An 8,315-nucleotide genomic window follows, 5' to 3' on the forward strand; every position below is an offset into this window, starting at 1 on the left:
AGTAACTGGTGTTGAAGACTTTATGTGCTAATGATCGACCTCTTGAGTGGTTTCCACAAATGCCTTCGTGGATCAAGCTCAGAACTTTCAAGTCGTTGGAAAGCGTTAGGCAGCGAAGATATGGGCCTAAAAATAATCTTCGGACGAGAATGTTGTTCCACATATAGTAGCATGTCACCTTTATTTGGAGCTTCCTAACTTCCAATCTTTTTGTAGGGAGTGTTTTATTGACTAGGTAGTCAATGATGGGATCTTACTAGCTTGGGGTTGTATTGACTTGTAACACCTCGACTATTAGTTCTTTTTTTATGCTCGAGTTTCCAAAATACTCGATCGGGATGAAGTGTCTGAACTGGTAGTCCAAATTGGAGCTAAGGCTGCCAGGGCGTCTGCGTGAATGTTATCTGCCCATGGCACTTGTGTGAGGGTGTAAGTCTGAAATGCCTCAAGCTACTTTCGTACCTTTTCAAGGTATAATGCCATCCTTAGATGCTTTGCCACATACTCCCCGATAGTCTGGCTAGTGATGAGCTGAGAATTGGAATGGATTGTGAGCTTCTTGATTGCCAGATCTTATGCCATTTGGAAGCCTACCAATAAGGCCTCGTACTTTACTTCGTTGTTTGATGCTTTGAAGCCTATAATGATTGCTTTCTCAAGCATCGAGCCATCTGAGGTGATGAGATCCAAGCCTGCTACATAACCTTTGTAGTTGGATGAACCATCGACGTGCAGGTGCCAAAAGTCTTTGTTAGAAAAGGTTGGTGTTGCCAGGGTGTGCTCTGCTGCTTCAAGGGTCCCTTTGGGTTGTGTTATTGCATTATAGGCCAGGAATGAACTCCGCTATAAAGTCTGCCAAGGCCTGAGCTCTTATCGCCATGCCAAGGCCTCATGTATCTTGTTTTGGCATCGATGAGAGCTTTAAAAGTGTAGAATACTTACAGTTGTGCCTCTAACTCTTCCCGTATAAGGGCAAAGCTTACTGCTATATCTGAGATTGCCAAGTAGATGTATAATTACTTGACTGCTTCGGCCTTGGATAAAGTGGAGAGGATGTCAAATATCTCTTCAAGTCTTGAAATGCTTTATCGCACTTGTCGTCCCACTTGTCTCTTTGCGCCTTCTTGATGTCCTTGAAGAAGGGCTTGCATCAATCAGTTGAGCGCAAAAGGAAATGGTTGAGTGCAGTTGGGTTTAGTCGTGAGCCGATTCTAACCGTCTTCTTTGACTACTCAAGATCAAGAATGATGTATTCGACGTCCTCTTCTAGCTTCCATCATGTTTCTTCTGTTGGGGTGTCCTTATGACCACCACCATCTTAATCAGCATGCTGTGGTTACTATTTGGTAGCAGGTTTGTCCTTCTCAACTTCAGTAGCTTTTATGGGGGTGAAAGACTTCTTCTTTGATTACTTCAGCATTTGCATCGTCGGGATACGCCCTGATCAGACTTGATCTCTCCGACTCTTCCTCCTAGGATGCGAAATCAAATTTTCCAGTACTCAACAGAGGTTACGACGCCCAGTTCCATTAGCCAGGGCCTTCCTGGAATCTCTTTATAGGGAGACAGGTCGCTGACTATAATAAATGTCTGCTTTGAGATTACTAGTGGTGTTCTTATGCTCCAATAACAGTTGAGGTGTTTCTGTTAAATGACGGATAACTGAAGTAGATTTCCAGGCCCATCTTCTGAATGATGGATAACTGAAGTAGATTTACTGAACTGCTGTTGTCCACTATCACTATGTCAACTATGACATGTCTTAGTTGAATGGACACTACCAAAGCATCATCGTATGGGAAGTCAACTCCCTCAGCATCCTGCTTGGTGAAACCAACGACGGGCCTGTGTTTGGCGTCGGCTGCCTAAACCTAGGAGATTGCTATAGCCTGTTAGATTTTCCTCTTTTTAGAGTTATTTGTTGCCCTAAAGTATATAGACTCGACAAAGATGCCGTTGATCTTGATGGTATTGGCATGCGGCTCCTCATCTGCATCTGCATTCTTCCTAGGCTATGCAGCTGGCTTGTCTAGTTATTTGTCGCATTTACCCTCATTCCCCAGCTTTTCTAGGTAGTCCCTCCAGGTATAGCAGATGTCGGTCGTGTGACCAGAACCTCGGTAGAACACGCAATACTTGGTGTGATCTAGTTTGGAAGTGTCTTTTTTGGGTAGTCTTAGCAGCTTAAACCAAGGTTCATTCTTGAGGTCACGGAGGATCTAGTTGATTATGATCGAGAACTTGGTATGGTTCTGGGTAGCCTAACCTCCTCTTGCCAGGGACCAATCTCTGCGCTTAGCCCCTTGCCTACTTCAGTCGTTGGACTTCGTTTTTTCTACCTCATTCTGAGCTGTCTTGGACTCTTTTTGATGTTGTTCAAGTGCCTTGTTCACTCATTGGGCCTCATCCCAAAGCGCATGATTTTCTGCTAGAGCGAATGAGTTTGCTAGAGTTAGGTCTTCTTTCATGATCAATTCTCTGAATAGAAGATGATCTATCGAGAGTCTCTTTTAAAAGGCTGCACTAGTGATCGAGTGATTGCAACTAACTATCTTTGCCTTCTCCGCCTTGAACCTCTTCACATACTCGCAGAGCGACTCTTTCAGATTTTTCTTGATGTTGAAGAGATTATCAGACTTCTTCTTGATCAAGTGGTGGGATGAGCATTCCTTAGTGAAAACTATGAAAAGCTTGTCGAAACTCGGATTGTGGAGGTAAGGTATGGAACCAATCCTGGGCCTCGCCTTGCAAAGTCATGGGGAATATCTTGCTCATTAAAGTGTCATCAACCATGTAGAGGATCATCGCAATATGGTAATGCTTCAAGTTCCTTTCCAGGTCTCCGTCTCCTTTGAATAAGGCAAAATATGGCATATTGAACTTACGTGGGGGCTCTATTTGCTTGACCTCATCCGTAAAAGGTAATATGCCCATGTGTGCCACGTCTCTACAAATGTCCTTATATGTGGTCTTGATGCACTGGAATCTGCGCAACCGCTTAGTCTAGGGCCTTTCTACTTCTTCTTGAATTTGCCTCTGTTAGGGCAGTAAAGCTTCTGGCTACCCCTGGTCATGACCCGCTGGCCTCCGCTACTCTTTTCTATACTCAGGTCGTCTATGTTACAGCTACAATACAAATGGTACGTTCCTGGTAAGTGAGTGAATTACTCGTAGGCTGCTAGTTGAACTTGAGCCTGATTAAGCCCTGGTTTGGTACTGAGGTGATTCTGAAAAAAGCTGGCATAAAAAAAAGCTGGGAGCTGCAAAACCCAGCTTTGAAAAACCGGTTTTTTTCACATCTGTTTTACATAAAAGTTTACCAAACACTATAATACTGCTATTTTTTTTTTCAAAAGCATTTTTACAAAAAAGTTTACCAAACACTCTGCTGCTTTATTTCACAGCTGCTTATTCTCACAGCACAGCAGAAACAGTTTTTTTTCAAAGCACAGCAATACCAAACCAGCCCTAAGTGACTGTTTCTCTCTGTCCGTCTTGATGCCCACTCCAATATAAGGTGGATGATGCTCCTTGCGGGCCTAGTCGCAAATGAACACTTCATCTGGAAGGTTGTCCATGTTGATTATTAGAATGTGGCCCCAACCTTTAAAGTATGCTCATTTGTGGGCTTGACCGAGAGTGCATGCTCATCTGCGTGCTAAGACGAGAGTATACACTATCTCGGAGGCCCAGGCAGGAGTGTATACTACCATAACACTCAGTTCGTGGCTGGTCGAGGAGCTGCTTGCCAGGACGATACTGGAGAAAAATGTCATCACCTACCGTTGTCCTACTTCGGAACACCTCGTCTGGGGCACTCTATATCTCGATGCACTGTAAGAGCTTATTCACCAAGGTAGTCTTCTATGTAAGGGTGCTTGTCAGTTCAGCGACCTATCGGGATAGGTGTTATTCATCATTTGGAGTGGAAGAGTTGGGACGGTAGACGTTGTTTGAGTAATGGAAGTGTAATGGACTATAGGTGCAAAGTTTGTGTAAGGATAGGTCAGATCTATAGTAAGGTGCGGTTAAAATACCTTTGGTTCAACCGTCGGCCTCAGAATCTAGATCTGGGTTGGTTGAACTAGTCTAGGACCATGCTAGACCGTTGTAGAAGCAGGTCGAGGGCATGGGCACTAGGCCGTCTTAGTTTGTCCTCCTTAGCCTCAAGCTGGAGATGCGTTGGGCTGCAGTTTGTGTCACGGTTGGCCCAGCTTTGGCTGCTTCGATCTGGGCAGCTCGCATCCAAGTGAGGGTAGTTGGTGCCAAGGGCTGCTGGTTGAGCTTGCGTATGCTGGCTGCTTGCGCCATGGGCCTCATTGCCCAATGGTTTCCTCGCATTGAATGGAGGTTGTCTCGTGGGCCACGGTACCTCATGGTGGCAAAGGTACAGTCTTTGCCATGGTAAGCGTCAAGGATTGACGGCGTGGAGCCACGTTGGGATCTCTATCAGGTGGTCCATGTCCTTTAACATAGAGGGTCCCGTTGGTTGTAGTTTCTGAGTTTCCTGCCATCGTAGTCGTGGATCTATGAACGAAGGAAGTTGAAAATGAGAGTCTTCAAATTAGAGCTTTCAATGAAAGCATCAATTTGTGGATGTAAATTTCCGTCTTCCTTTGATTGATGAATCTACACCTGCAAAATAATAACACCTAAGATTAAGGCCAAAAGCCTCACACACCCATGATGAATGGGGGGCTTTGGCCAAAGAATCTCTGATACCAAAGTTAGAATTTTAGAAAGATTGTGTTTGAGTATTTGTGAATAGCAAAAAGCCTCATGAATTTTGGAGATAAATGGAGTATTTATAGGAGAAAATGAGGAAGTGGGCCGACCCTTTAGGGTTTAGGGGTGGCTGGCCTAAGGTGGAATTTGGGTGAGAATATTTCAAGATATTTGTGTAAATAAATATCTTGGAGTAATTAGGTAAATATCCTAAATAAATGGGATTATGATTATTTACTTGAAAAATGTCTTCTCGAATTAGGAATGTATTTATGATCAGAATAAAGAATTATTCTATCATAAATACCTTTGACTTTTCCTACGGGCAAAGGTGCCTTGAGTAGTCGTTGATCTTTACCTACTCTACCTCAACTACATGTGGTGAATGAGACTGCTCCCTGCTCATTTAATAGGGGCAGTCTTGTCTTCCATGAGGAATAATCCATGTGTCAACTCCATGATTTTTGGGATTATTTTTTGCTCCACATATGAGGTGACGTAATTACCAAGGGTTTGGCTTTTAGGTTTGAGAATTTTTTTATATAGATTTTTATTTTAGCTTAGTATTTATATAAAACAAGGAATTAGATTTAAAAAAAAATTAATATAAATGGTCTGGTGCGGTTCCTACAGTTCTTGAGAATTAGAAACCGGAATCGTTTTAAACTAGTTTGGTTCGAATCCAGTCCAAGTTTGAACGGTTTTGGTCAACCTATTTTTTTTTACGATTTTTTTCATCCAATTCCGTTCGGTTTATAGTCCCCAATTTTTACGCCCACCCCTACCCCAAACATCTTTTTTATATATATATCTAAACTACTTATTAAAAAACTCTATTTGTCAACCAAATGATGGTAACACAATCTCTATAGTTCATATCTGGTAACGTAAGCTCTACACACTTATTCTCTTGCAGCTGCTTGAGTCATAATATTGCTTACTAACTTGACCGTCGGAGAGCCTTTGATCGGCACACCCCTCTATTGGTCTTTACTTACTCACGGTTGTGTGTTCTTTTATAGGTAAATGATTTTAAGCATCTTTACCTCTTATGGAGGTTTGCAAATATCGCTCTAACAATCGGGTAATATCTGTAATGTCCCCCAGCTCTTTTGGGTCTTCTTTTGGATTAGCTTGATTATTAGCCTTCTTAAGTTTGTTCATTCATTTTCCTTCCTAGTTCGAATTGCATGCCTGTCCTTAGAGAATCTTTGGCAAAAGTTCGTTAAAGACTTGGTCGCTTACATGTGGGGGTCAACGCCTTTAGAATCTTTTTGTCAGACCTTATGCGTTGGACCTGAGCGTTTCTGATTAGACTACACTTAGTTGACTTGGCCAAGGCATTTCAGAGTATTAGAGCACCATGAGAATAAAATTCCTCTCGAGGATTTCCTAGTCTGGATGCCTCATTCGGACCTGCTTAAACACACAGTGTCGTAAAATGTACTTGACTTAGCACGCTGGTCTAGGATGGAAGTAATCATACTCGAGGTTAAGATTCAGAGCCACATCTCGAATGATTCTCAAATCGCCCTTTTAACCATTCCCTTGAATAGCACAGAACCTCGGTTTGAATGTTATAACTCATAACCATTAGGTTGCATAAACTTTTTGGAAGCCGAATGGTGCATTGGATTTCTAGATTATGGGGCTATGTTCCTATGACCATAGCCCGCTTATTGTAACCACGCTTAATACGGCTCGAGCCTCCTAAGCTGCTAACCAAACATTACAGAGTGGGCTAAAAGAGACTCGAACCATATTGGGGATCATTTTTGTCGAGTAGCACATGGTAGGGTGATAAGGAGTTGAGTTATCCAGGGACTTGTCTTCACGTAGACTATGGCGTTTAAGCGTAATAACACCTAAGCTTGGCAATATTCCATCTTTTGGTGATCAAATTTCCATTCATATGATCTAGATTATAGGTTCATTTGCCCCTTACTCCGACTACCTTGTAAGGTCCTTTCCAACTTGCTTTGAGCTTGCCTTCTACTGGCACCTTCGTTTTTAGAAGATTTCCTCAGGACCTTACCTCTACTTGAAGGCTTAAAGGCTTAACACCTTTATTGTAGTATGATTACATTTGTTGTTAGTAAGCCACAAGTTGGACTTGAGCGTATTCTCGGCGTTATTCGGCAAAGTCAACGTCAGACTTCAGGAATTTAGCATTCTCCAGGGTGGTCTGTTCCTCTGGAGTGCAAGTTTGACATTATAATGACTCGGACCACGATGACAGCTTCTATTCTGTAAGCCATGGAGAACAGAGTTTTTCTAGTTTCTCTAAGCAGTTCTTCAGATCACTTTATCTTCTTCTCTAGTCTATTATTCAAGCATTTAGGATGGTTTTGTTTGACGCTTCTCCCTCCCCATTTCCTTATGGGTAACTTAAAGTACATGTGAAATGATGAATGCCAAGCTTTTTGTACCATTATGTGACGTTAAAGTTAGTAAATTGCAGTTTGTTATTTGTAAGTATGGTATGGGGATATCAAAACGAAAGATGATGTTCTTCTAGACGACAAACTGTAATGCTGGCCATGTGATCCTAGACAAGGGCTCTGCTTCGATCCACTTGGAGAAGTAATCAGTAGCCATTATTAAGTACTCTTTATTTCCTTGAGTTTTTTCAGTGGTCCGACAAGATCGATGCCCCAATTGCATAAAAGGCCTTGCCCCTGTTAGAGTGCTAAGTTCCATCGTCGGATGATAGGTAGCGTAGTCATCTTTGACTTAATTAACTTGTAATTCCACCTCGATCCTTAGTTTGGCGAGCAGCATTTTGTATTTTGTTTCATTTTTGATGGCCTTGAATCTAAGCTTCTAAGCTTGCTCAAGTATAGATCCATCTAGCGTCATCAAGACCATCCATGCTCTACTCCATTTATGTTTGACGATCTGTCCATGTAGAGTTTCCATAGACGGGGATTCTTGGGTGTTTTCTTCTGATTTACGAAGGAATGGATATCTTGATTCACCGAGGTGAATTCCGCCACAAAGTTCGCGAGCACTTGCGCCTTAATCAACGTTTTAAGACGATAAATGATTTTGTATTGTCCCAGCTTAATAGCCCATTTAGTAATCCTAGATAATGCATATGGGCTGTATAGGATGGATCAGATGGGCAATTCATCATGTACACCACTTGGAATGACTGGAAGTACGAACAGAGTTTTCTAGCTGTTGTTACCAATGTTAGGATAAGCTTTTCGATCTTCAGGTATCGGGTTTCTGGTTTGAAAAAAGCTTTAGACACGTAATATAAGGGTTCTGCTTCCTCGAGTCTTCTCGAATCAGAGTTGAATGAGTACTAGATATAAATACAAAGTCCTTATCCACTGGTTTGGATAGTAGCGGTGGGTTAGACAAGTACTCCTTTAACTTCAAGAAACCATCTTCACACTCGTCCGTCCAGAGTAAATCCTTGCTCATCTTCTCTATGTCCGGCCTTGATCTGGTTATAGCCGAAGTAGGTGTCCATGCTCAGTAGCTTATGTGATGTATATTTAAACTAACCTAAATAATAGATTAATTTAAACCAAATTAAACTCGCAAGCACACGAATCAATTGTAAGAATATATGCAAATAT

This window comes from Malus sylvestris, chromosome 13 (assembly GCF_916048215.2).
Source record: "Malus sylvestris chromosome 13, drMalSylv7.2, whole genome shotgun sequence".
NCBI lineage: Eukaryota > Viridiplantae > Streptophyta > Magnoliopsida > Rosales > Rosaceae > Malus > Malus sylvestris.